This window comes from Furipterus horrens, unplaced genomic scaffold (genome assembly GCF_987537825.1).
Source record: "Furipterus horrens unplaced genomic scaffold, mFurHor1.1.pri manual_scaffold_6, whole genome shotgun sequence".
Classification (NCBI taxonomy): Eukaryota; Metazoa; Chordata; class Mammalia; order Chiroptera; family Furipteridae; genus Furipterus; species Furipterus horrens.
The window spans coordinates 49,270,078-49,295,812 of record NW_028327176.1 but is presented as its reverse complement, the minus strand read 5'-3'; the positions used below and the strand labels follow the sequence as shown (position 1 = coordinate 49,295,812).

General features: G+C 51.0%; 2 long non-coding RNA genes across 5 annotated transcripts; both read left to right on the top strand.

Annotated features, from left to right (window-relative positions):
- Positions 1–10,721: 10,721 nt before the first annotated feature.
- LOC150006128 (uncharacterized) lies at positions 10,722–12,706 on the top strand. 2 transcript variants are annotated; one of them, XR_016511731.1, is made up of 3 exons: positions 10,722–10,776; positions 11,822–11,948; positions 12,670–12,706. It is a non-coding gene; the product is annotated as an uncharacterized LOC150006128 (long non-coding RNA). The 2 variants fall into 2 exon arrangements; XR_016511730.1 differs by lacking the exon at positions 12,670–12,706 and having other exon boundaries at positions 11,822–12,197.
- Positions 12,707–15,419: 2,713 nt separating this feature from the next.
- Positions 15,420–19,688, top strand: LOC150006127 (uncharacterized). 3 transcript variants are annotated; one of them, XR_016511728.1, is made up of 6 exons: positions 15,420–15,633; positions 15,781–15,883; positions 17,189–17,281; positions 17,486–18,177; positions 19,289–19,440; positions 19,574–19,688. It is a non-coding gene; the product is annotated as an uncharacterized LOC150006127 (long non-coding RNA). The 3 variants fall into 3 exon arrangements; XR_016511729.1 differs by having other exon boundaries at positions 15,420–15,883; positions 17,962–18,177; XR_016511727.1 differs by having other exon boundaries at positions 15,420–15,883.
- Positions 19,689–25,735: the final 6,047 nt, after the last annotated feature.

The window sequence follows — 25,735 nt, the reverse complement described above, 5'->3', positions numbered from 1 at the left end:
TATTTCGTCGCATGGCTGTACCACAGTTTGTTTATTCACGTGCCAGGGAAGGTCTGACAAGTGTCAACATTTGTTTTTTATGCCAACTCTTCTAATAGGTAACCACTGGTATCTTATTGGGGTATGGATTTGTAGTTTCCTAATGATGAATGAGGATTTTCTTTTCCTATGCTTATTAGCATGCACAGGTTTGCTTTGGGGCAGAATCTTCAGACGTCTTTCTCACTTAAATGGGCAGTTTTTGTTTTGTTGTTGTTGTTTTAATTGAAAGGTTTTTCACATATTCTGGGCACATATTTATCAAAAGTGGGAGCCCTTTAATTTTGTTGTTTTTCGACTTTGCTTTGGCTATTTTGGGCTCCTTGCAATTCCATGTGAATTGGATGACCAGCTTTTCTATTTATGTAAAAAGGGTGATGACATTGTGATTGAAATCGCATCGAATGTGTCCTCATAGTATTGCTATCTCGATCACTTGTCTTCTGACCCATGAACACGGAATACCGTTCTATTTATTTGGACATTTTAAATTGATTTCCTGCATTCTTTATAGTTTTCAATGTACAAGACTTTCATCTCCTTGGTTAAGCTTATTTCCAGTATTTAGTTCTTTGAGATGCCATTGAAATGGAATTGCTCTTTAATTTTCTTCATGGATTGTCACTGCTGGTGTATAGAAACACACAGATTTTTGTATGTTGATCTTATGACCTGCAAATTTGCTCATTTCATTTGCTGTTGCCACAGGTAGATCTGTGGTAGATTCTTTGAAAGATTTTATATATATGGAATCATACCATCAGTGATATAATTTTACTTCTTCCTTTCCGATTTGGATGCCTTTTGTTTCTCTTCCTTGTCTACTTGCTCTGGCTAGAAGTTTAGTGTAGTAATGAATAGCAGTGGTGAAAACAGGAACCCTTGTTTTGTTCCTGATCCTGGTGGGAAAGCTTTCAGCCCTTCAATATTGATTTTGTTGTTTTCTGTGGGGTTTTCATAGGTCACCTTTATTATGTTGAGGAAGTTCCTGTCTGTTCATGGTTTTCTGAGTGTTTTGTTTTGTTTCTGTTTTTTAATGTACTTATGGTTTTCTCACTTTTATTTTTTCAATCATGAAAGAGCATTAGATTTTGTTAAATGCCTTTTCTGTGTCTATTGAGGTGGTCAGTAATTAATTTCATTCCATTAGTGTCTATTGTATGGATTGATTTTCTTATACTGACCTTCTTGCATTCCTAGGATAAGTCCTGCTTGCTCACGGTATATAAACCTTTGTACATGCTTCAGATTCAGTTTGTTAGTATCTTGTTGAGAAGTTTTTCATCTATGCTCATTAAAATGTATCCTGGCCGTTATAATTTGGGGGGGGGCATGTCTTTATCTGACCTTGGTAGGAAAAAGAACTGGTGATCTCATCGAATGAGTTAGGAAGAGTTCCCTTCTTTTCTGTTTTGGAAGAATTTGAAAGATGTCAAGGTTACTTCTTCTTCAGTGTTTAATAGTGTTCTTCAAGTCTTTTATTCTTTCTTTCTGTTTTTTTTCTATCCTCCCTTTGATGATTGTTTTATTGCTTTTTAGAGAAAGACAGGAAGGGAGAGAGAGGGAGAAGCATCCATTGGTTGACATTTTGTACGTGCATTGACCAAGAAATGGACCCACAACCTAGGTGTGTGCCTTGACCAGGAATCAAACTCATGACCTTTCAGTTATGGGATGATGCTCCAGCCAACTGAGCCAGCACAGCCAGAGTTCAAGTTTTTTTTTTTTTTTTTTTTTTTGTTTTGTTTTTGTTTCTTAGTATAGGTGTTTACTGGCGCACATTATTTCTCACAAGTGCTTTTTCTTCATCCCATTAGTTTAGGTATGCTGTGTCTTAATTTTTTGTGGTCTCTAAGCTCTTCCAGTGTATTTCAAAGAGTTGTTTAAAGTCTTTGACTAGTCTGTTTCCTGAACTTTCTCAGGAATTGTTTCAGTCAGTATATTTATTCCTGAATGGGCCATACTTTTTAAATTTGCTAATGCCTTGTGATTTTCTTCTTGAAAATGGCGTGTCTTACTCTTATGCTGTAACTTTGGAAGTCAGATCTTCCCCTTGTCCAGGGTTTGACTTATTTTTTTGTGATGGTCGAAGGTTATAGTAGTCCATTTTTCAGGGGTTTACTGAACTCTTTTTACAGAGGATGTATTTGTTGCTATGCGTGGTCACTGAAGACTGCTCCTCAGCGTATGTTCGGGTAGTGTTTGGGCAGAGATCTCCTTGAATACCAGGAGCCAGAAAACGAGAGAGTAAACTTTTTTTCAGTCTTTGAAGATTGGCTGTTAGGGCTGTCCCTCAGCACTCAGCCGGGTTTGCACTGAGCCCAGGGACCAGCCCAAAGTGAAAGCTTATTTCTTCAAAGGTAATTTTTGAGCAAGCCTCTTCCCGGACGCATGCATGTGGCTTTCTGAATTCCGCAAATATATGGGTGATTTTGAGTGCTCTAATTTCCCAATAAAAACTCTCTCCCCAATTTCCGCCCATAGGCATTTTACCACCTGTTGTATTATGCCTCCACCAGAATCTTTTGGTCCAGGCAGCTACGGGCTGTTGGCCAGCTTAATGGCTTCAAGCAATGCCCGTAGCTTTTCCAGCCTTCAGGGAGCTCTCAGACAGCTTTAGAACAGACCTACCTACACGATCATTAGCAAAGAGGTCTTGCTCTGCTTTCTCCAGACCTAAGGACCAGGATCCCGCCCTGGGAACTGGGGGATGCAGTTTTCATGCCTACAGCCAAGCTGGGCAGACAGCTTTAGAACAGACCTACACGATAACTAGCAAAGAGGTCTTGCTCTGCTTTCTCCAGACCTAAGGACCAGGATCCCGCCCTGGGAACTGGGGGATGCAGTTTTCATGCCTACAGCCAAGCTGGGCAGACAGCTTTAGAACAGACCTACACGATAACTAGCAAAGAGGTCTTGCTCTGCTTTCTCCAGACCTAAGGACCAGGATCCCGCCCTGGGAACTGGGGGAGGCAGTTTTCATGCCCACAGCCAAGCTAGGGAAGGAGTGGCACAAGGGCAAGGAAAACCGCCACGGAGCTTTCCTACCGTTTTCCAGTAGCCTTTTAAAAAATTCATTGTTTGCTTGATTGCTGTGAACCTTCGACCATTTATAAAGTTCTAACAAAATAAGAGTTGTTTAAAAACAATTACTGTTTAGTAGAAATGATTTCCATTTTATACTCTTCTTGGAGATTGTTCCTGACAGGCTGCAGAACTGCTGCGTTCTTTATTAAAAGTCTTTAAAGTTCTTTAAAAGTCTCTAAAGACTTTTAAAGTATTAAAAGTCCTAAGCTCATTGTAGACTCTATGGGTGTTATCTCTTTGTTGTGTTTTGCTTTTCTGATTTGTTGGTATGGTAGATGAAAAGGGATAGGTGTTGGAATTCAATATGAAAGAGTCATAATTAATATAACTCTGTTAAGCAACATAATTGATAGGATGAAGTCTTTTATTCAGGCCTGCCTTTGGTCTGTTTATTTTAGTGTAAGTAGGGAATGCCCTGGCTGGTTTAGCTCTGTGGATTGAGCGTCGGCCTGCGAGCTAAGTGTCGCTGGTTCGATCTTCCAGTCAGGGTACATCAGAGAAGGAAAACTCTGACTCCAAAAAACCTCCGCTGCCTTGCGGCATACCTCTTCAGGGGAAAGGCTAAGGGAGTAAACCCCGACAGAAAATCCGGAGCCGGAGTCCCTAAGGCGGTTTGACGTTGTTGTCAACACCGGCAACTCCTGCGGCGCACCTGAAGCCAAGCTGTATTGACTCCGTCTTTCCCTTGGACCCTTCAGCTGCGAAGAGAGGGGGGGTCTGCTGCATGGGCAACAGCAGACCCTCCATATCACCCTGCCCAGGCTCTGTAGCTTCAGCGTCATCACAAGATGTCGATTCAACACGGGAGGAGACAGATACGGTGTCACTCCCGAGTCGGACTGCACAGCCATTCTCGGCGGTGCAGATAGACTCTTAAGAAGCTACACCATCGTCTCTCGAGACGGACGGCTGCCGACGAAGTAGGGAATAAAGTGAACTAAATGCCTCAGGTAGTCTACTTTGTCTTGGGTTGCCTAGGAAAGCTTTTGAAATGCACAAACTTGGTTTGTAAAGACTTTCATTTATTTTTACAGAGAGATGAAGGGAAGGAGAAAGGGAGAGGAACAACTACCGTTGCCTCTGGAATGCAGTCCCCCGGGTTGCGAGCCAGGCCTTTCCTCGCACCACGGTGCCCGGATGCACCGCGCGCGCGCGCCCCCGAGGACCTCCACCCCGCCCATGGACGCGGCCTCCTGGACCCTCTGCCTCCCTGCACTCGGCCCGCCACCAGTGCCCCCGACGCGCGCGCCCGCAGCAAATGGTACCGGAGCCTCACGCACTCCCCAGGCCGGGCAGGCGGGTGGGCAGGCGCGGGGATGGAGAAAGCCAGCGGGGCAGCACGCGGGGCCGGGATGGGCGGCCCTGTCAGCCAATGGCAGCCCAGAGCTTCAGCTAGCAAAGCCCTCGGCCAATGGAAGCCAGGGGTGGGGGCAAAGGGCAGGTCACTTGTGTAAGCAAGGAAGGTGGGCCGGGGGGATGGGACCTTCGGGTTTGGTGGGCTGGTGTCGCCGGCGGCAGAGGCAGAGTGCTTACAGCTGCGGCGGCGGGGCGGTGGCGAGGCGGTGTGTGACAGCGGCCAGAGCGGGAGCGGCGGCGACGGCGGTGGTCCCAGTGGCGGCGGAGGTAGGAGAGGCCGTCGGAGGGTGGGCGGGAGCGGGAGAGGCGGCGGTGGGACCCGGTGCGGCGGCGGTGGGACCCGGCGGGGGCGGCGGTGAGATCCGGGGGGCGGCGGTGGGACCCGGGGTGCGGCTGTTGGACCCGGCGGGACACGGCGGGGGCGGCGGTGGGACCGGTGGGGCGGCCCTTGGACCCGGGGGGCGGCGGTGGGACCTGGGCGGCGGCGGTTGGACCAGGCGGGACCCGGCGTGGGTGGAGGTGGGACCCGGGGGAGGCGGTTGGATCTGGCGGCGGTGGCGGTGGGACCCTGCGGCGGCGGCGATGAGACCCGGCGGGACCCGGCGGCGGCGGCGGCGGTGAGAACCGGCGGGACCCGGAGGCGGCGGCCGGGGGTATGAGACCCGGCGGTGCCCGGTGGGGGCGGCGGTGTGATCTCGTGTGCGGCAGTGGGACCCGGTGGGCGGCGGTGGGACCCGGGGGGCGTCTGTGGGCCCGGTGGGCTGCGGTGGGACCCGGCGGGACCGGGAGGCGGCGGCGGCGGCGATGAGACCGGACGGGACCCGTCGGCGGCGGCGGCAGCGGCGGCAGTGATACACGGCGGGGCCCGTCGTGGGCGGCGGTGGGACCCGCGGGGCGGCGGTGGGACCCGTGTGCGACGTTTGGACCCGGCGGCGTTGGCAGTGGGACCTGGTGGGCGGCGGTGAGACTCGGCGGCGGCGGCGATGAGACCCGTCGGACCCGGACCCGGCGCCCTCGGCGGTGGGACCCGGGCGGCGGCTTTTGGACCCGGCGGGGGCGGCGGTGGGACCCGGTGCGTTGGCGGTGGGACCTGGGTGGCGGCGGTTGGACCCGGCGGCGGCGGCGGCGATGAGACCCGGCGGGACCCGGCGGCGGCGGCGGCGGCAGCGGCGTCGATGAGACCCGGCGGGACCCGTCGGCGGCGGCGGCGGCGGCGGCGGCTATGAGACCCGGCGGTGCCCGTTTGGGGCGGCGGTGTGATCTCGTGTGCGGCGTTGGGACCCGGGGTGCGGCGGTGGGACCGGGGGGCGGCTGTGGACCCGGCGGGGGCCGCGGTGGGACCCGGGCGGCGGCGTTTGGACCCGCCGGGGGCGGAGGCGGCGGCTGTTGGACACGGCGGGGGCGGCGGTGGGACCCGGGGGGCGGCTGTGGACCCGGCGGGGGCGGCGGTGGGACCCGGGCGGCGGCGTTTGGACCCGCCGGGGGCGGAGGCGGCGGCTGTTGGACACGGCGGGGGCGGCGGTGGGACCCGGGGGGCGTCTGTGGGCCCGCTGGGCGGCGGTGGGACCCGGCGGGTCCGTGAGGCGGCGGCGGCGGCAATGATATACGGCGGGGCCCGTCGTGGGCGGCGGTGGGACCCGCGGGGCGGCGGTGGGACCCGTGCTGCGGCGTTTGGACCCGTCAGCGGCGGCGGCGATGAGACCCGGTGCGGCGACGGTGAGACCCGTGGGCTGCGGTATGACCCGACGGCGGTGGCGATGAGACCCGGTGCGGCGGCGGTGGAACCCGGGGGGCGGCGTTTGGACCCGGCGGCGGCGGCGATGAGACCCGACGGCACCCGGAGGCGGAGGCGGTGGTGGGACCCGGGGGGCGGCGGTTGGACCCGTGGGCGGCGGCGGCGATGAGACCCGGTGCGGCGGCGGTGTGACCCGTGTGCGACGTTTGAACCCGGCGGCGTTGGCAGTGGGACCTGGTGGGCGGCGGTGAGACCCGGCGGAACCGGCGTGGGCGGCGGCACCCGTCGGCGGCGGCGGCGGCGTCAATGATACACAGCGGGGCCCGGCGTGGGCGGCGGTGGTACCCGCTGGGCGGCCGTGGGACCCGTGTGCGACGTTTGGACCCGGCGGCGTTGGCAGTGGGACCTGGGGGGCGGCGGTGGGACCCGGCGGCGGCGGCGATGAGACCCGGCGGGACCCGAGGGCGGCGGCGGGGGCGATGAGACCCGACTAGACCCGGAGGCGGAGGCGGCGGTGGGACCCGGGGGGCGGATGATGGACCCGTCGGCGGCGGCGGCCATGAGACCCGTTGCGTCGGAGGTGGGACCCGTGTGCGACGTTTGGACCCGGCGGCGTTGGCAGTGGGACCTGGTGGGCGGCGGTGAGACCCGGCGGGACCCGGAGGCGGCGGCGACGGCGATGAGACCCGGCGGTGCCCGGTGGGGGCGGCGGTGTGATCTCGTGTGCGTCGTTGTGACCCGGGGTGCGGCGGTGGGACCCGTGGGGCGGCTGTGGACCCGGCGGGGGCAGCGGTGGTACCCGGCGGCGGCGGCGGCGGCGGCGGCGATGAGACCCGTCGGGACCCGGACCCGGCGGCGGCGGCGGCGATGAGACCCGGCGGGGCCCTGCGGGGGCCGCCGTGGGATCCCGTTGGCGTCGGTGAGACACGGGGGGCGGCGGTGGGACCCGTGCGGCGGCTTTTGGACACGGCGGGGGCGGCGGTGGGACTCGGGGGGCGGAGGTTGGACCCGTCGACGGCGGCGGCGATGAGACCGGGTGCGTCGGAGGTGGGACCCGTGTGCGACGTTTGGACCCGGCGGCGTTGGCAGTGGGACCTGGTGGGCGGCGGTGAGACCCGGCGGCGGCGGCGATGAGACCCGGCGGGACCCGGAGGCGGCGGCGGCGGCGATGAGACCCGTCGGGACACGGCGGCGGCGACGGTGAGACCCGTGGATGCCCGGCGGGGGCGGCGGTGTGATCTCGTGTGCGGCAGTGGGACCCGATGGGCGGCGGGGGGACCCGGGGGCCTGCGGGTGGACCTGGGGGGCGTCTCTGGGCCCGGTGGGCGGCGGTGGGACCCGGCGGGACCTGGAGGCGGCGGCGGCGATGAGACCCGGTGCGGCGACGGTGGGACCCGTGGCCTGCGGTATGACCCGACAGCGGTGGCGATGAGACCCGGTGTGGCGGCGGTGGGACCCGAGGGGCGGCGGTTGGACCCGGTGTCGGCGGTGATGAGACCCGGCGGGGCCCGGCGGGGGCGGCCGTGGGATCCCGTTTGCGTCGGTGAGACCCGTGGGGCGGCGGTGGGACCCGGCGGCGGCGGCGAAGAGACTCGGCGGGACCCGCACCCGGCGGCAGCGGCGGCGGTGGGACCCGGGCGGCGGCTTTTGGACGCGGCGGGGGCGGCGGTGGGACCCGGCGGCAGCGGCGGCGGTGGGACCCGGGCAGCGGCTTTTGGACGCGGCGGGGGCGGCGGTGGGACCCGGCGGCGGCGGCGATGAGACCCGGCGGGACCCGAGGGCGGCGGCGGCGGCGATGAGACCCGTCGGGACACGGCGGCGGCGACGGTGAGACCCGTGGATGCCCGGCGGGGGCGGCGGTGTGATCTCGTGTGCGGCAGTGGGACCCGATGGGCGGCGGGGGGACCCGGGGGCCGGCGGGTGGACCCGGGGGGGCGTCTGTGGGCCCGGTGGGCGGCGGTGGGACCCGGCGGGACCTGGAGGCGGCGTCGGCGATGAGACCCGGTGCAGCGACCGTGGGACCCGTGGCCTGCCGTATGACCCGACAGCGGTGGCGATGAGACCCGGTGTGGCGGCGGTGGGACCCGTGGGGCGGCGGCGGCGGGACCCGAGGGGCGGCGGTGGGACCCGTGGGGCGGCGGCGGCGGCGGCGGCGATGAGACCCGGCGGGACCCGGAGGCGGCGGCGACGGCGATGAGACCCGGCGGTGCCCGGTGGGGGCGGCGTTGTGATCTCGTGTGCGGCAGTGGGACCCGGAGTGCGTCGTTGGGACCCGGGGGACGGCTGTGGACCCGTCGCGGGCGGCGGTGGGACCCGGCGGCGGCGGCGATGAGACCCGGCGGAACCCGGGCCCGGCGGCGGCGGCGATGAGACCCGGCGGGACCCGGACCCGGCGGCGGCGGCGATGAGACCCGGCGTACCCGGCGTGGGCGTCGGTGGGACCTGGTGGGAGGCGGTGAGACCCGGCGTGACCCGTCGGCGGCGGCGGCGGTGGCGGCCGCGATGAGACCCGGCGGGACCCGGAGGCCTCGTCGACGGCTATGAGACGCGGCGGTACCCGTTGGGGGCGGCGGTGTGATCTCGTGTGCGGCGTTGGGACCCGGGGTTCGGCGGTGGGACCGGGGGGCGGCTGTGGACCCGGCGGGGTTCGCGGTGGGACCCGCGCGGCGGCGTTTGGACCCGCCGGGGGCGGAGGCGGCGGCTGTTGGACACGGCGGGCGCGGCAGGGGGACCCGGGGGGCGGCTGTAGACCCGGCGTGGACGGCGTTGGGACCCGGGCGGCGGCGTTTGGACCCGCCGGGGGCGGAGGCGGCGGCGGTGGGACCCGCCGGCGACGGCGATGAGACCCGGCGGACCCGGAGGCAGCGTCGGCGACGATGAGACCCCGCGGTACATGGCGGCGGCGACGGTGAGACCCAGCGTGGCCCGGCGGGGGCGGCGGTGTGATCCCGTGTGCGGCGGTGGTACCCGGCGGGCGGCGGTGGGACCCGTGTTCGACGTTTTGACCCGGCGGCGTTGGCAGTGGGACCTGGTGGGCGGCGGTGAGACCCGGCGGCGGCGGCGGCGATGAGACCCGTCGGGACCCGTCGTGGGCGGCTGTGGGATCCGCGGGGCGGCGGTGGGACCCGTGTGCGACGTTTGGACCCGGCGGCGTTGGCAGTGGGACCTATTGGGCGGCGGTGAGACCCGGCGGGACCCGGCGGCGGCGGCGGCGGCGGCAATGATACACGGCGGGGCCCGTCGTGGGCGACGGTGGAACCCGCGGGGCGGCGGTGGGACCCGTGTGCGACGTTTGGACCCGGCGGCGTTGGCAGTGGGACCTGGTGGGCGGCGGTGAGACCCGACGGCGGCGGCGATGAGACCCGGCGGGACCAGTCGGCGGCGGTGGCGGTGGCAATGATACACGGCGGGGCCCGGCGTGGGCGGCGGTGGGACCCGGCGGCGGCGCGGGACGGGGGCGGGGGGCCGTCGACGGGGGCGGGGGGCCGTCGGCGGCGGCGGGAGCTGGGGCGGCTTCCGTGTCTGTGAGGGCAGCAGGACCTGGGGCGTCGGTGGAAGTGCTATCGGCCACCGCCCCTCCCGCCCCGGCCGCTCCGGGCCCTCCCGGCGATAGCACCTCCGCTGCCGTCCCCACTTCTGTCAAAGACTCCTCCGCTGATCCGACAGGCGGGGCCACCGACCCTGCACCTGCCGCCCCCGGCTCTCCGACGGCCTCTCCTACCTCCTCTGCCACTGGGACCGCCGCCGCCTCTACCACTCAGCCGCTGCCACGCACCGCTCCTGCCGCACCCGATCCCGCTGCCGCCGTCCCCGGTACCACCGCCGCCGCCCCCGCTCCAGCCGCCGCCGACCCCAGTCCCAGGGGCAGCAGAGGTAGGAGAGACAGTCGGAGAGCCAGCGGTGGCCGGTGCAGGGTCGGTGGCCCCGCCTGTCGGATCAGCGGCGGAGTCTTGGACAGAAGCCACGTTCGCATGCGCCTGCCCGTGCCCCAGCCGGAGATGGAGAAACTGCAAGCAAAGTAATACACACCGACGGGAGTAGAAGACCTCAGCCGGTCAGAAGGATTGAGGTACTTTGTGATGCTTCTATGATCTTAGCAAACTTTTATGCCACCGAGTGGAACCTGCTTCATTGCCCTAGGAGTCTTTTGTATAGTCCCGATAATGAGTGAGACATCCTTTGACCTGAGTGATTAGATGCCTCTAGAATCTGTAAATATGACATAAATGACTGCATTTTCCCGAAGGTGGTGGCACTGGCTGTAAGTGATGATGGAGGAAGCAGCGATGGGCCCAGTTCATCACAGGAAATAGTGTGGGGAAGGCCAGGGGAGGGAGAGCGAGGGCTGGGTGCAGGTGGGCCAGGCTGGGGATCATGGGGGACATCTGGAATGCAGCCCGCCTGGGGACTGAACCTGACCGCGAATCCAACGGATGACCTTTCACTTTGCGGGACGATGCCCAGCCGACTCGCCGCACCGGTTCGTCAGGGCTGCGCACGCAAACTCATTTCAAGACAAAAAGTAAAACAATAAACACAACAAATAACATCCAAAAAAAGTAAGTTCCTTATTTTTTATGATCTTTAGAATTTCGCCTTTTTCTGCCTTTTTAATTTATGTTGTATATATCAAGTATGATTTTTTACTGCTATACCATCTGATGGCTTTTCTGTTTTTCTGTAATTATTCAATGCAAAATACGCAGCCAATGTTCCACGAGAGCTGGAGCTGGATGGGTGTGCTCTTTGTGCACTGCAAGAAGGTCGTGTTGGTTCTCATGTAAAGCACTTGAAACTGACATCAATGCCTGTTAAGTGAAGACGGGCATGCTATGGGGACATTTCATCCTTGTTCCCTCTGGCTTGAAAGTTCTGGTGTTACTGAAGTCAATGGCCTGATGAAGGCAAGTTGTCTATTTCAACCCAATATTCTGCCCTGTGCTTTCAAAGCTTTGACACAAATCTGTCCGTGTCATGGGTCACGTATACTTCTTTATACTCCTAGCTCTTGGCTCAGTGCTCCTAGTTCACATAGGTTCATGTACACATAGTTTTTCTTAGATAGCTTTAATGATGCCGTTTTCTAAGGAGAGAATTCTGGTCAGTCTTTTCCTATTTCTTTGCCGTTGCCGTTGGCAAGTACCCAAAATGCTAGATCGGGGGATTCGAAAAACAGTTAAAAAAATGTGATCACAGGTGGCTTCCCGCCCCCCGGGCCTTCTTCTGCTTTGTGCTTTTCTGGAATTTTTACAGTGAATTTCTTTTGTAAATGAAAAAAAAATTTCTCCCCTCTGGAATACATTGTATTCAGTCTCAATAAATGCAAAGGAGATACCAATGATATTTCACATTGTTTTTTCTCAAAGCACTGAACAAATAAAAAATATATTTAAAATACAGCCATTTCCAAATTATTACATCTTTATATACTTTATTCCTAAGGGGACTGTTTTGTTTGGATCCGAGGGATTATAGTGCTTTGTTGTCTACATGTGTACATACACTTTTTTTATTTCTTTTTTTATTATAACTGAAAATTTGAAGTTTAGTTTGTTTTCATGCATTGCTTTCTCTTTTGATTTTTATTATTTGGTTCGCATCTAGACTGCAAACAAAATAATACGTACCATCCGGAGTAGGAGGCCTCAGCTGTTCAGAAGTATTAAGGCCCTTTTTGATGCTTCTATGATCTTAGCAAACTTTGATGCCACTCAGTGGAAGACTCAGAGTGGTATGTATCTAAAGAATGAGTGTTCACTTCTGGCTATGTTACTTTCTGTGCGGATATATTAATTTTGGAACCCATATGTTAATCTCTCTAAGATCACTAGCAGTACTGTAATTACAGATATGAAGGTCCTGATGATCACAATTCACACATGATGGAAAACTTAATTTTTATCTAATAGCTTCAACCCCGTCCACTTTTCCACTTGATATCCTTTGGTGCGACTGATAATAAATGACTGCACTGACTTCATTATTTGATTTCTCTGGGTAATCGTCTGTTGCAGAGAATTGTAGAGAAGCAAGTCCTTTAACTGAATAGCTGAGAGTTTTTAGGGTCAAAAGTGTTTTAGAATGGTGTTAGTTACTCACTGTGCCCTTGGAGTGAAAAGTGAAAAGGCTTCCATTTCCTCCATAGAATGCCTTGCCCGTAATCCATCCCTCTTCTTGCTGGGTCTGTACGATGGCTATAAGCTGCTGTAGTTTTTGGTTATATGCCCTCACTTATCAGTATCTTTCTCCCCATGCTTTAATAATGATATTGCTTTTTCTGTTCAGAATCAGAGCTTCCCCTTTAAATCCTTACTACTTTGAGATAAGAATGAGACTTCTCGTTGTGTTCCTCTAAGCAAACAAAAAGTATCATCAAGCCCTTTATTTCCTTTTAAATAGTAACGTGGCAGGAGTATATTATGTCATCATCTAATGTAATTTTTTTTTTTCAGCATGTAATTACCTTACGGTGCTCAGCCCGGCCCTCAGATGGAATGCGGCCACCGAGCAGGGGCAGGTCACCTGCAGACGTGCCATGAGCCGTGCTGACCATCGCCTGCTCTGACCCTGAGCTGCGTCAGGTCCTGAGCCCCGGGGTCTTCGTTTCTAAGCCAGGGCCTGAGCCACGGAGCAGCGGCAGGTCGGGGGTGTGGCATCTGCTGAATGGGGCTGTAGTTCAGTGCTAGTCCTCCGTTTTTGGTTGTCACTGAAACCTCTGTATTTTAAATACAAAAGACATAAGTAGTCTAAGTTTGAGTTTGAAATGAGAGGTGCGGTGGGGCATGGCTTTCTCAGGTACAGTGAGAGCAGTCAGCCGTGCCGTCTGTGCTCTGAGCTGAGCAGAGACGGAGGCGAGGCCAATAGACTCAAACTCTCGATGAGCCTGAAGACTGTTTAATAAGTGTGCGGGAGAAGAGGTTTGATTAGAATGTGGAATTTAAGATTTCTAAGCAGGTGTAGTTTTCAGAAATTAGAAACTATACAGTATAATCCGCATAAATGGTTTACTGAAAGAGAGTAAAATGGAATTACCTTGGAAAGAGATGAAGGATATTATGAATATAAAATGACTTTATATATCGGTCCTCTGCATTTTAAATTCTACCTGTAACTACTTCATTTTTGAAATCACCTTTTAATCAAGATTTCTCTAATTCTGTCCAGAAGTAGTCCATGTGTGTTTTATTGGAGGTGGACCTCCTAAACAGTGGTAGGGATGAGGAAGTCAGGCAGAGCAGAAAGAGAATAAACTAGTGTGCGCTGTAGTACTGAGGGGATCCGGGCGACGAGTCATTTGGTGCCTCTGCAAAGTTTATGTGCCAGTTGGGAAGAAAGTCAGTTAGCTGTGGAGCCTCCGAACCTCACTGTAATTTTCACTTAGAAGTTGCTTTTGAACCAGATAAACTCCTTCTTGCTCCCGAAACAGTCCTTTTAGACTCGCCAGAGATATCGTGGATGGGATGGGCATTACTGGTGTTGAAGGCATCTTCGGAAGGTAAGTGATGGAACGTAAGGTAAAGACGATGATTTTTGACGCCACGATTATTTGGATAGTCGATTTCTGTAGGTTATAGAATTCATTGCTAGAATTACATCTCAGTGCTTTGCCAGTACTAAGGGCCAGACCCTGGGTGAAAATCATAATCATTTCCCCTTCTTTCAGATAACCTGGGACCTCCTCCAGTATATCCTATGGACTGTCCTTCCCAACTTCTTCTGGAAGCCTCCCACCTTTGCCTTTAATACCTCTGTTCTAGCTAACTCTTCTTTTTTACTGCTGAAACTCCTATCGGGCGCTCACAGTCGGGCTCATATGCCTTCCCAAAGGAGCTTACGGTCCACCTCGAATGTCTGCTACAAGAAATGTGCAGTTCCCTGTAGCTTTCCCACCATAGGTCTCTATACTCAGCTTTTAATGGGGCAGAGTCTAGTCAAAGTAAACTAATAATTACCATCATGAGTGACTGAAAGAAATATGTTGTAGTATTGTATCATTATATTTGCAGATATTTTAATTAATGTATAGTTGACATAGCATCTTACATTACTTTCAGGTGCTGGACGACGTAAGGATCCGACATTTACATACCGTACTAGATTGACCATCATCTAGTAGCCATAGGTCACCATACAAAACTATTACAAGGTTATTGACTGTATTCCCTGTGTTGTATATTACATCCCTATGACTTACTTATTTTATAACGGAAAGTTTGTATCTCTTAATCCCTTTCACCTTTTCATTCATCCCCCACTCCCACCCCAGGGCAACCATTAGCCTGTTCTCTGCATCTGTGAGTCTGTTTCTGATTTCTTTTGTTGGTTTTGTTTTTTGTTTTCTGTTTTAGATCCCACATAGAAGTGAAATCGTAGCGTGCACGTCTTTCTTTGTCTGACTTCTTTCACTGGTATAACACCCTTTAGGTCCATCTAACGGCTACTGTTGCTGTTGCTTGGGGAGACAAATCTGAAGAAAATATTGCTAGGGCTGACATCAAAGAGGTAAGTGCCTATGTTTTCTTCTAGGAGTTTTAATGGTTCTCAGGTCGTACATTTAAGTCTTTAATGCATTTTGAGTTTATGATTGTGTACGGTGTAAAAACGTTGTCCAGTGTTCATTTCTCATGTGTATCTGTCCAGTTTTCCCAACACCATTGAAGAGGCTCTCCTTCCCCGTCGTGTACCCTTGCCTCCTCGGCTATGGGTGAAGTAGCCGTATACGTGTGGGTTCGTCTCTGGGTTCTGTATTCTGTTTCATGTAGACATATATTTGTACTGATTTCAGAAAATTCTACTGAAAGCCCACTCTGCCAAGTACTACACTCTTTGAGATATGAATTTGGAAGTTATTATCAAGAATGGTCTGGGTATGCCACACATGACATAGCTAGCTAGCTAGACAGACAGACAGACAGATGTGGAAAACACTGGTGTGTAACAAAAGCCATATTTATAATGTGGTTGTAGGTGCTGTGAGAAAACCACGGAGGTTAAGAGGAGCACTCAGGAAACCCTGTTAACCACTGTAGAGGTAAAGTATATTGCAAGGAACTCTTTATTCCTCTACCGATGGACTGTGTCTTGTCAACAAGACCCTGCTTTGAGGAACAGTGCTTCATTTTAATGTGGTGGGCCGGTGCCCAGCAGCGGCAGGGCGGGCTTGCACACAGCAGTAAAGAAAGACTGGTGTGGAATGCCTGCAGTTCCCTCGGGTCTCTCACAGTGTTAGAGCAGAGCAAGCAATCTCTGGTCTTTGGTACGTAAATCAGCACGTGGGCATCTCAGACCCTTCTTTTGGTATTCATTGTCTTCAGAATGGAGTCCGTTGCAGCACTGAGAGAATTCAGGTTATCTCCTCTTCCCCCCGCCAGGTTCGGAACCAGGTCATCAGACACATGGGCGTCAGAGTCAGCGTGGTTAGTCGGGGCTGAGGAGTGCGGGCCAGACTGGCTTGCGTCTGGGCCTCTCTGCTGTCCTAGCCTTGGGATGGTCGGTCACCCAGCGGGGCTTTGAACCTGCAGGTCACACACACTCCATTAGACCCTCTGCCTCATGTTCAACAGGGCAGAAAGGGAAGGCAGTCATGAAATTTCCAGTGTTTCTGACCCTGGCTCTACCCAGCAGGAACTGTGTCCCTAAGGCAGCCATTGACCATCCTGGGAAAAGGTACGTGCAGCAAGAGGCGAGGAGTCTTCCTCCTCAGGGAAACGTGGGAGGTGGAGGATGGGCAGACTCACTTACATCCCTGCGGTTTTTGTTCCTTCAGGCTGGTGGGGCTGGGCCTGGCTGGACTTCAGTGTCCCCTGTACTGTCTTTAAAAAATATCGACACTGACCAAATGCAAACCAAATGTTTAGGGATGTGTCAGGAACATCGACATGTTTTAAATGCTCTCCCGCTGTGCAGCCAGAGCTGAGAATCGCTGTCTTTAATTCACTGGCATTAACCACTAAGCCTCTGATCAGGCAACAAGGGTGGGGCTGCATCCTGTGTGGAGTGAAAGGAACGGTCTGTTAGGACGGTCCTGTGTCCACCCTTAGGAACCGAAGGCTTCATTATAGGTCTCTGCAGTGCTGGTGGCGTTATAGATTTTTGCTAGAAAGGGGGTGCTGAAAAGGACCCCAGTGGTGTGTTGGCCATTTAAGCAATGAGGCCACGCTGTTCGCAAGACGGAAAAAAACGCATTCCCTCTTCTTTTCTCCGTCTCAGTTATGTTACTACACACACTATTGATTACAGTTTGCCATTGACTCTGCAGTCAGAGTCAACGATAACCTGGATGTCTCCATAATGTAGAAATGAAAGTCTAAAGTTAAATTGTCTTGCCTTTTTGTGTTTAAGGTAAAAAGGCCAAACTTCTCCAATTAATTTAAGATCCAAAGAAGTTTAAAAGATTCCCCAATAGTTTCCTCTGCTCACTCTCAGGCAGAAGGGTCTTTCACGCCTGGGTAGATCTGGGCTTCCTTTAGGAGCCGTGTGCTGAGTGAACACCTGCTGGCAGAGGGTCGTTTCTTCCAGGACTCAGAAGAGTTAGTAGTCAAATGTCAGACTGCTCCTGAGCTTCATTCTTTCGATAGTCACAGGGTATAAGTGAGAGAAGCAAGAGCGGCCAGGTCACCGAGGGGTTCCTGCAGCAGTGTAAGGACTTTAGGTTCTGCCGAGTGAGATGGAAACTGCTGGAGGGCTGTGAGCCTGAGAAGTGACTTGCATCTCCACCTGCAATACCTGTGTCATGAAAAGATCACCGTCTCGTGATTTGTGTATTTGACACTGAGGTACCCGATCTTCCCTCCGTGAATGTTCAAATTTCCTGAAATTATTTGATTGTCCCAATCGTTTCGAGTAGTTTGCCAGTTGAAGGCTGTGCATCTTCAGCTTTAGGAGGGTGCTTCTCAGTGGCAGCAGGGGTCCCAGTCCTGCAGATGCCATTCCATGCCCCTCTCTTGTAATTCATTGCTTATCCTCTCTTAGGTTTCACTGGGCCACAGTCACTGTCTTTGATGGAATACCAATTCAAACATCTCCTTGCTCACCAAACCCCTCTTTAGGAGCACCTTGGCCCAGGTGTGCTTCCCTGCCCCTCTCAGCACCTTTGTCTCCTCTGGCCTTCATGATTGCTCTTTCTTCATAACAGACCGTTGTGTCCTCCAAGATGTTAATCAGTTCCACTAAGCAAATCTCTTTCTTTGCCTCAAAGGTTCTCAGCCAAGGGCAGTTCTGTCTCCTAGAGGATAGCTGGCAATGTCTAAAGACATTTTTGATTTTCAGAAAGGGGCAGAGGGGTGAAGAGGATACGCTCAACATTTAGCCGGTTTCGGCCAGGGAGGCCGCTAAACGTCCCGTGTACAGGGCCGCCCTCGCAACTGTGAAGGGTCCAGTGCCGCGGCCCACGCAGCGCGATGTCGAACCTAAGAGACCAGAGAGCGTGTCGACCTGGAGATTCAAAGAAAAACGCAGACACAAGATACAAGATGAATGCAGAGCAGGGGTCCGGTGGCCCATTGCCCTCAGATGGAGAGACAATGACACACGCCTGAGTCCACCAAGTTTATTTATAACGTCCCATTACATCAGCTACTGACATCAGCAGTCAGGAGGGAAAACTAACAAATGAAACTTCTAAGAAACGAAACTGATGAGAAACCCCTGAGAAAGCTGTAGGCGGCGTGTTCTCAGATATCTTGCAAGTAGCTCCTGCTCTAACCTAGTAGTCAGGATGTCCCCTGCTCCTGCTTTGTTTTTAGCTGGCGCGGCTCCAGCCCTCGTATTCGGTCAGGCAAGGCCTTGCAAATACCTGATCCCGGCCAAGCGAGTTGACCTTCCTTTTGGAACTTCAGCTTTCACCGTCCCCTACAGTCCAGCCCCAAAATGTGCAGAGTGCCAGGACTGAGACACCCTGCTCTAGCTTAATTGGCCCATATTCCTGTATTGTCTTCTCTCAGCCACTTCTGTTCTAACAGGTAAGACTGCAGTATGTTCTTCAAATCACTTCCTTCTTGATTTTAGAGTTTGCATATATGATTCCTAACATAAGTCCTTGAGTTGGAAATACTTTGTGTTGTTTCTCTACTCCAACCCAAGAAGACCATAGAGTCTCTTTATAATTGAGGACTTCATTCCTTTTCATTAGTCGATTAGTAAAAAAATTCCTTCCTTTGGCGGTGAAACTGGTTTGGATCTCTGAAATCTAAAGCCATGTCAGTGCTCAACTTGAAATCACATAGGGGCCCTGAACTTGTGGACAAACCACTTATATTCACAGTCGGTCCTGCCACACTTTTTAATGGGCCTGGAGGACACTCAGAACCTCATAAACAGACACCAGATTTTGGTACTGCTGATTCAGTACATTAAACATGTAATACTAAATACATTGTACAGTCTCAGCCTGAAGACCTGCTGGGAAATGCAGTAAAGCCATCAGTAAAAAAGTGTTCTTAACTTTATAATGCTGGAGTATCCTGCAACGTCCCTCATACCTAGAATTGAGTCTTCAGTTTTTATTAAGACCTGTGTGGTAAGCACTTGCTGGGATACGTTTTAAAAAATGTTGGTGCTTATAAACAACAGAGGCGGTTAGCTTTTCTGAATTGTCAAGGTCATCAATCCCTCACGACCTCCCTTATTAAAATTTGTGATGTCAAGCCACTTGCTCTGGCCATACCAGTTATTTTGGTATTAAAATGTTTCTCCATGTATAACTTAAGATGCCAACCACAGCACTAGATCTTGTGTTTTGAGGAGCTTTCAATAAGTTAGACCTTTTTTTCTTCACTCAAAGTTGGAACTAATTGAGGGGAAAAAAACGAAAAAAAAAAAAAAAAAAACAACCACAGAAGAGCCTTGGGAATGGGAATAGGGTAGATATCAAAATATCAGGTTGCCACTATTAAAACTCTTGAAGAACAAGACTCAGGAGTGAGGTCCGAACAGGGTTGCCAGTGCTGTCAAACTCATAGCCTAGCCTAGCCTAGCGTCGTGAGTGAGAATTGGGCCTTCAATGTAAATGCCCTTACCCAGCACAGGGAGAGAGAAGAAAGAAAGTGACTAGTGCTTATCTCCTTTTAATAGATCAGTTTCACCACATAAGAAAACACGAGTCAAGGGATGTCACTGCCCCCAACCGTGGCCCGGTAATGAATTCATTCAGAATGGGGTAAGAAGCCCAGAGCCTCGTACTACTGTAGGTTCCTCCACAAAGAAACAAGAAGCCTGTGCGCGCAGTAAGTTTGTCCCTCCCCCCAATCAACTACCACATGACTGGCCTCTATTAGTTTTATAGTACTGTTCCTACTGTTACTAAATACGTCATCAAATTGCATTTTGTTCTTCTAACACGTATGTTCTCCTTTCTAGGTCCTCCTGTATGATCCTCTGACTGGACTATGAACCCTTCGAAAGCTTTGGATTCACAGCAGAGGCTGGGAATGAAACTGAGCTCCACTTCACTCTGAATGCGGATGACCAGGAATGCAAAGTCTCCGGTGAGCAGTATTTTAGGAAGAGCCCTCAGTTGTTCAGATTTTCCTATTCCCGAGGCCCTTTGAAATGATCTGCCTCATTAATGCTTTTGTGTTCTTGTCATTAGTGAAATTGGCCAGAGTTTCAACAAAGTTCCTGAGGATCTCTTGATGAGAATACAAGAGAAGCTCAAAGGAGTGGAGGAAGGAACTGTGCTCAGTGTGGGTGGACGAGCCAATTTACTCCTACAACAGGCCATGGACCCCCAAAACCTCCGCCGACCTTCCCCAGGGTGGAAAACTTGCGTGTGATATTCAGCATATGAATCACTCTTGAAGTCAACCTTTGGAAATTATACGCTGGCCTTTATCTCTAACCCACGCACATACATTGAATATATGGTATTACTCCTTAACTAAGCAAACTAGCTACTGTGTTTTTTTTTTTTTTTTTAATGTGAACTTCTCACTTCGGTCACTTAGAGATGCTTTGAGGGTCTCAAGGGACATCTCTTCTTGCGCCCTTCAGAGATAATTGTCATTCACGCTCTGTTTCTTGGCTAAACAGCTATTTGTTTTTCTTCTCAAGTACACACTGTATCATTTTCAGTAGAATCTCTAACTTGACGCTTCAGCTGAGACAGAGGCAGCAGGAAAACAAGAGCGTCACTGGCAGCTTTTCCTCTAAGGATGAGTACAACAAATGTCCTGCTGGTTTTGAGGTGGCCTTTCCTTATAATCTGTTTCCCAGATTTTACCTATGAATGAAAGATATTTAATATTCGTATGTAAAAGGAAGAAAGCCCCTTCAAAATAGTAACCATCTCTATATAGCATGGTCAAACTACCTTACAAAGAAGCAATGTTGAAAACAAGTTAGTGTTTAAGAAGTATGTTTGGATTTTCAATAGCAAAACCATGCAAGCTTACTGAATAAAGAGTTGTTATGTCATGGAGAACACATTTCAAAGACACAGATAGTATGGTTACTATTTTTAAAAAATGTATATTGGACCTACTCATTCTTTTCTCTTTATCTTTTAAGCTCTCTGTGTTTCCTATTACTTCTCTTTGGGTGATACCTTTTTCTCTGTTTTCTAGTTCATGAATAAGCTTGTCAGCTGTTCATATAACCTCCTAAAATTATTCATTGGGTAGCTGTTAATTTCTAGCTGTGTATCATTCTTCTGATCTGCCTGTTGTTTCAGGGTGCCTAGTTGTTTTATTAACTTTTCAGTTCCTTTTACGTCGGTGGTCACTTTATACATGCTCATTTTATAGTGTCTAATAGTTCTATTAAAACAATTTCCTGTTGTCTGTATGTGTTGATTCTCATATCTGGTAGACTGTTTACGCAGGTATTTTGTAGTTTTGAAAGAGGAGCTCATTTTCAGCAGGGCTTTCTCTGTACTACTCTTGAGTGACGTGTTAAGAATAGTGCCTTCTGGATAAGTTTTGTGTCTCCTTATGTCCTATTCCCAGGGCTGTTACCGACAAAGGACCGCTATTATTTTAATTTCTCATCTTCAGAGTTTCCGGACCTCAAGAGGAATGTGGAGACCCCCCAGGCCAGGACAGACACTTTTCCTCATCACCTGCCTGTCCTAGTGGCAGAGTGTTTTCTTGACTTCCCTTTCACTGAGGGGTCATCCATCCTGTTTATGGAGGGCTTCGGGGGAGTGGCATTTAATTCCTACCTGCTGCCTTTTGCAAGACCAAGGTTACATGAGTTCCCTTATAGCTTGTTCCAGCTGAAACCCATAGGTTGATGATGAGATGGGCAAATTGTGCCAGGCCAGCTAGAAGAGCTAGAATGTCAGCTCACAGCTTATCTGTCTACTTTTCAGTTTCCTTCCATTTTGGCCCTCAGGATGTCCCCTTACTTTCTTGTAAGTTCTCCTCTTCATGTAATACATTATTTCTTACATCTTCTTCAGCATTTCTGTGTTTTGTTGCAAAGGAAGAGTTGAGCTATCAAGTTTGCTCTACAGCTAGAAATGGGACACTTTCCTGTCTCCATACTGTCATCAGATAACAAGTAAAACTACTGACTTACCTATTGGTGAATAGAATTCCTCTTCCACCCTTAGGAAGATGTTCATTTCTGCTGCAGAGATTAATGTAAATAGTTGTTTCTCTTTTGAAGGGTTAGCGTTTCTGTCTCTTGCCAATAGCAAGCACTCACTCAGCTCTTAGCTCCCATCTTCCTCCCCCTCCTCAAACAATCTCTAGCACTTTGTAGACTATAACTTTCTTGGTTTGGTTTCTGCAGAGCTGTTCTTAATATTATTTTTCCTTTCCACTTGCAAACTCGTCTTGGTGTATCTTCTTCTTCTAGACTGACTTCACTCATAATAAAACTACTATTATATACCAAAGATTAGTAAATCAAAGTAATATATTCAACTTAGAATGTCTTTAGTTAAGAAAGCCTTGAAATCTTCAAGAATGAATAAAAAATGATCAGTTAGATGATAGTATAGGTAAATGAATTTGTAACTAATTCTTGCTAATAGATGTATCCAAAGAGCTTTGAATAACATCGTGAACTGACTCTTCAGCCTTTAATAGTGTACTATGAGGCTTCTGTCCCATTCAAATATTCTTACTAATGGCTTTGAAAAGTTTACCCAATATACAGATAACAGATGTTGGGGAATTACAGGTAAGGAAATTAGAATTCTAAAAGATTTTGACAAGCTGGAACACTGTCTGGAAATAAATAGGGCAGGAATTTATCGAGAACAGATGAGTAGTGCTTAGGTTTGTAAAAACATTAATCATAGAATATTTGTTGTATGCTGAGTACCTGATGTTCATTATATGCAGCATCTTTTGCAAGATTAGCGGCGTTATTTCAGTTTACACCTGGGCAAAGTAAAACTTGGACAGATAAAGTAAGGATATTAAGGCCACAATATAGTAAATCGATCATACAAGTCCATGGGGAATCCCTAACTTGAAAAGCTAAAAATTTAGATATGGGCTAAAGCAAATATTCACAAAGAGAAGAAACTTTGGACTTGTTAAAGACTTAAGTAAGCTAGGTTTAAGAAATGTAAAACCTGTTATACTGGCTTGAAATAATAGAGATATGTGCCATTTGGAATATTTTAATTGCACCTTAATGAAGTGATATGTTTTGTAGTGATGTCTTTAAGTACCATTGAATGTATTTCTTTACTATTCTGTGACCTGTTTTTGAATAAATATTTCTAAAACAAACATATGCTAAGACTCATTCACGGTATTCAAGTCTGTGCATGTTCTGTGTGCCAGGCACGGTGCTGGTTCCCAGGGCAACAGCAGTGAAGTGGGGCAGGCACAGGCAGCCCTTACACGGCTCCGTCTGGGTCAGACCTGCAACTTAGCGTGCCGTGTGAGCTGGGAAGCCTGCTACTCAGAACCAGCCCGGTGTGCTGCATCTCAGATTGTCTGAACTGTCCGGTCGTTTTTCTTAATTGTTCCACGACAGAAAGGCAAATGAATGTTCTTTGGACCTAGAGAGTGACCTAGTTGACATTTCCAATGTATAAAAGATATGTATTGGAATGTGGCAGATACAAAGATCCTGTCATCTCAAATGTGAAGTTTGTATGCCACACGTTCCTTTTTTCTTTTTCTCTTTTGTTCCTTTTTTCAGAAAAATTGAATTTATTGGGATGACATTGGTTAATGAAACCGTACAGGTTTCAAGTGCACAGCTCCATAATACCTCATCTGCACTGCTTGTTCTGTGCTCACCACCGGAAGTCAGGACTCCTTTCACCCCCTGGGTCCCCTCTTGCCCTCCTTTGCCTCCCCACCCCCCTTTCCCTCCGGCATCACCATTCTGTTGTCTGTTTGTCTGTGCCTTTCTGTTTGTTTGTTCTTGCTTAATTAATCCCGTCTCCTTTTTAACCCAGCCTCCCAACCTGCCTCCTTCCTGAGAGTTCTCAGTCCCTTCTCTGTATCTATGAGTCTGTTTCTATTTCGTTTACTTAGTTCATTAGAGTCCACATATCAGCGGCATCATAGGGTATTTGTCTTTAATGGCTGGCTTATTTCAATTAGCATAATACCCTCCAGGTCCATCCATGCTCCCACCAGGAGTTCTGCCTACAAGATATATTCTTTCTCAGCATTCACAGCCACAGGGTAGAAAGATGTAAGAAAAATGCAGATGGGGGTGGGTAACAAAGGTAAAGGGAAATATAGTCTATAATATTGTCATAAGTTTGTACAGTGACAGATGGCTACTAGAACGAGTGGGGCGATCATATTGTAAGGTATAGGAATGTCAAACTACTATGTTGTACACCTCAAACTAATGTAAGATTGTATGCCAACTCTACTTACATTTTTTAAAATATTAAAAAAGAAGAGACTTGTGGAGTTACAGTGAAGACTGCAGCATAGGTAAATGTGGTACTTGCATCCTCTCACAACCACACTAAAATTACAACCAAACTACAGAACTATCATCATTTAGAACTGCCTGAAATCTAGCTAAATAGACATCCTACAAATAAAGATTTCAAGAAGAAGCCACATCAAGACTTCCAGAGATGCGGAATGGGCTGGTCCCACACCCATGTGTGGCAGATAAAAATCAGGAGTGATATCTCAGCTGTGGAGGTCCCCTGTGAGGAGTGAGGGGTCCCAGCCCCACACCATGTCCCCCACCCCAGGGTTCCAGGGCCAGAAAGAGAAGTCCCCATAAATTCTGGCTGTAAAAACCAGCAGGGATTGTGGCTGAGTGAGACAGAAGGCTACTGGAGTCCTAGGGAGTTCCTCATAAAGGGCCCACACACGGACTTACTTGGACTCATTACCTCTGAGCTCTAGCACAAGGGCAGTAGCTCGAAAGGTTCCAGAAAGATGGAAAGGAACTGAATTGTCTGGCATCCAGGTGAGAGCTGGAAGGACAACTTTGTCCCAGGTAGAAGTGTTGGTAGAGGCCATTGTTCTTTTGATGAGCCCTCTCCATACAGAGCAACAGGCGGTTACCATGTATAAGTCCCCATCAACCTGGCTCACATTGTTTGCCCTGCCCTGGTGATTCCCTGAGACCCCACCCCACCCAATTTGCGGGCCCACCCAAGCTGTCCAGTGGCATTCCCATATAAATTGTCCGTATTGGCTCATGCTTTAGACTTCTGTAAAATCTCTCGAACAAGCAACATCTGGTCTCAGTGAGTCCTGTACCTCTCAGTAAGTGGCCCCAGGCCCTGCTGTGACCCCAGGGCTTAGAACTGTTCCTGGCACATGGTAGCTGCTCGGTCCAGCTCTGCTGAATGAATGTACAAGCGTGTGCATGCACACACACTCATGTTGTATGACAGCCGTGTTCCTGTTCCCTTTGTTCTTTCCACTTAGCGATCTTGGCGATGATTCATCGTAGAACATATGGAATCCCTGCATCCTCTCAGGGTATGCTGTTGTGTGAATGTTCCTAAAGGATTTCTCCAGGCTCTTGTTGGTGAGCATTTCAATGGTTTCCCGTCTTTAGCCATTGCAAATGATGCCACAGAGTGCCTGATGCCTTTGCTCATGTGAGGCAGTGCACCTGCAAGACGAGTTCCTGCACATGCAGGGGCTACATATGTGCATTCTTGTCTGGACCGATACCACCTGACTCACCTTGGAAAAGGTCGCTCCTTTTTATGCTGCTCCCCATAGTTGTTTCCCCACGTTCTTATTCAATGCCACGCATGATCAGACTTTTTAATCTTTATCAACCTAATTGGTAATACATTTTATAGATTTTAATTAGATTTTTCTTTTTCCTTTGCATTTTATGTACCATTTTTATTTCTTCCCCTTGCTCTCTGGCTCCCCGCTCTCTGCAAACTACTTGTTTATGCGTTTTGCTCATTAAAAAAAATTGAGTTGTCCTTTTACTGTGGTTTACAAGTCCTATTTTTATATTAAGCCTTTTATATGTTAGTGATTTGTCCATAACGTGTCTTTCAAATATTTTATCCACACTTTCATCTGTATTTTAACATCATTTTAATATTTTTGATATGGATGACATTTTAACTATTTATATAGTCAACCTCATCAATATTTTTAT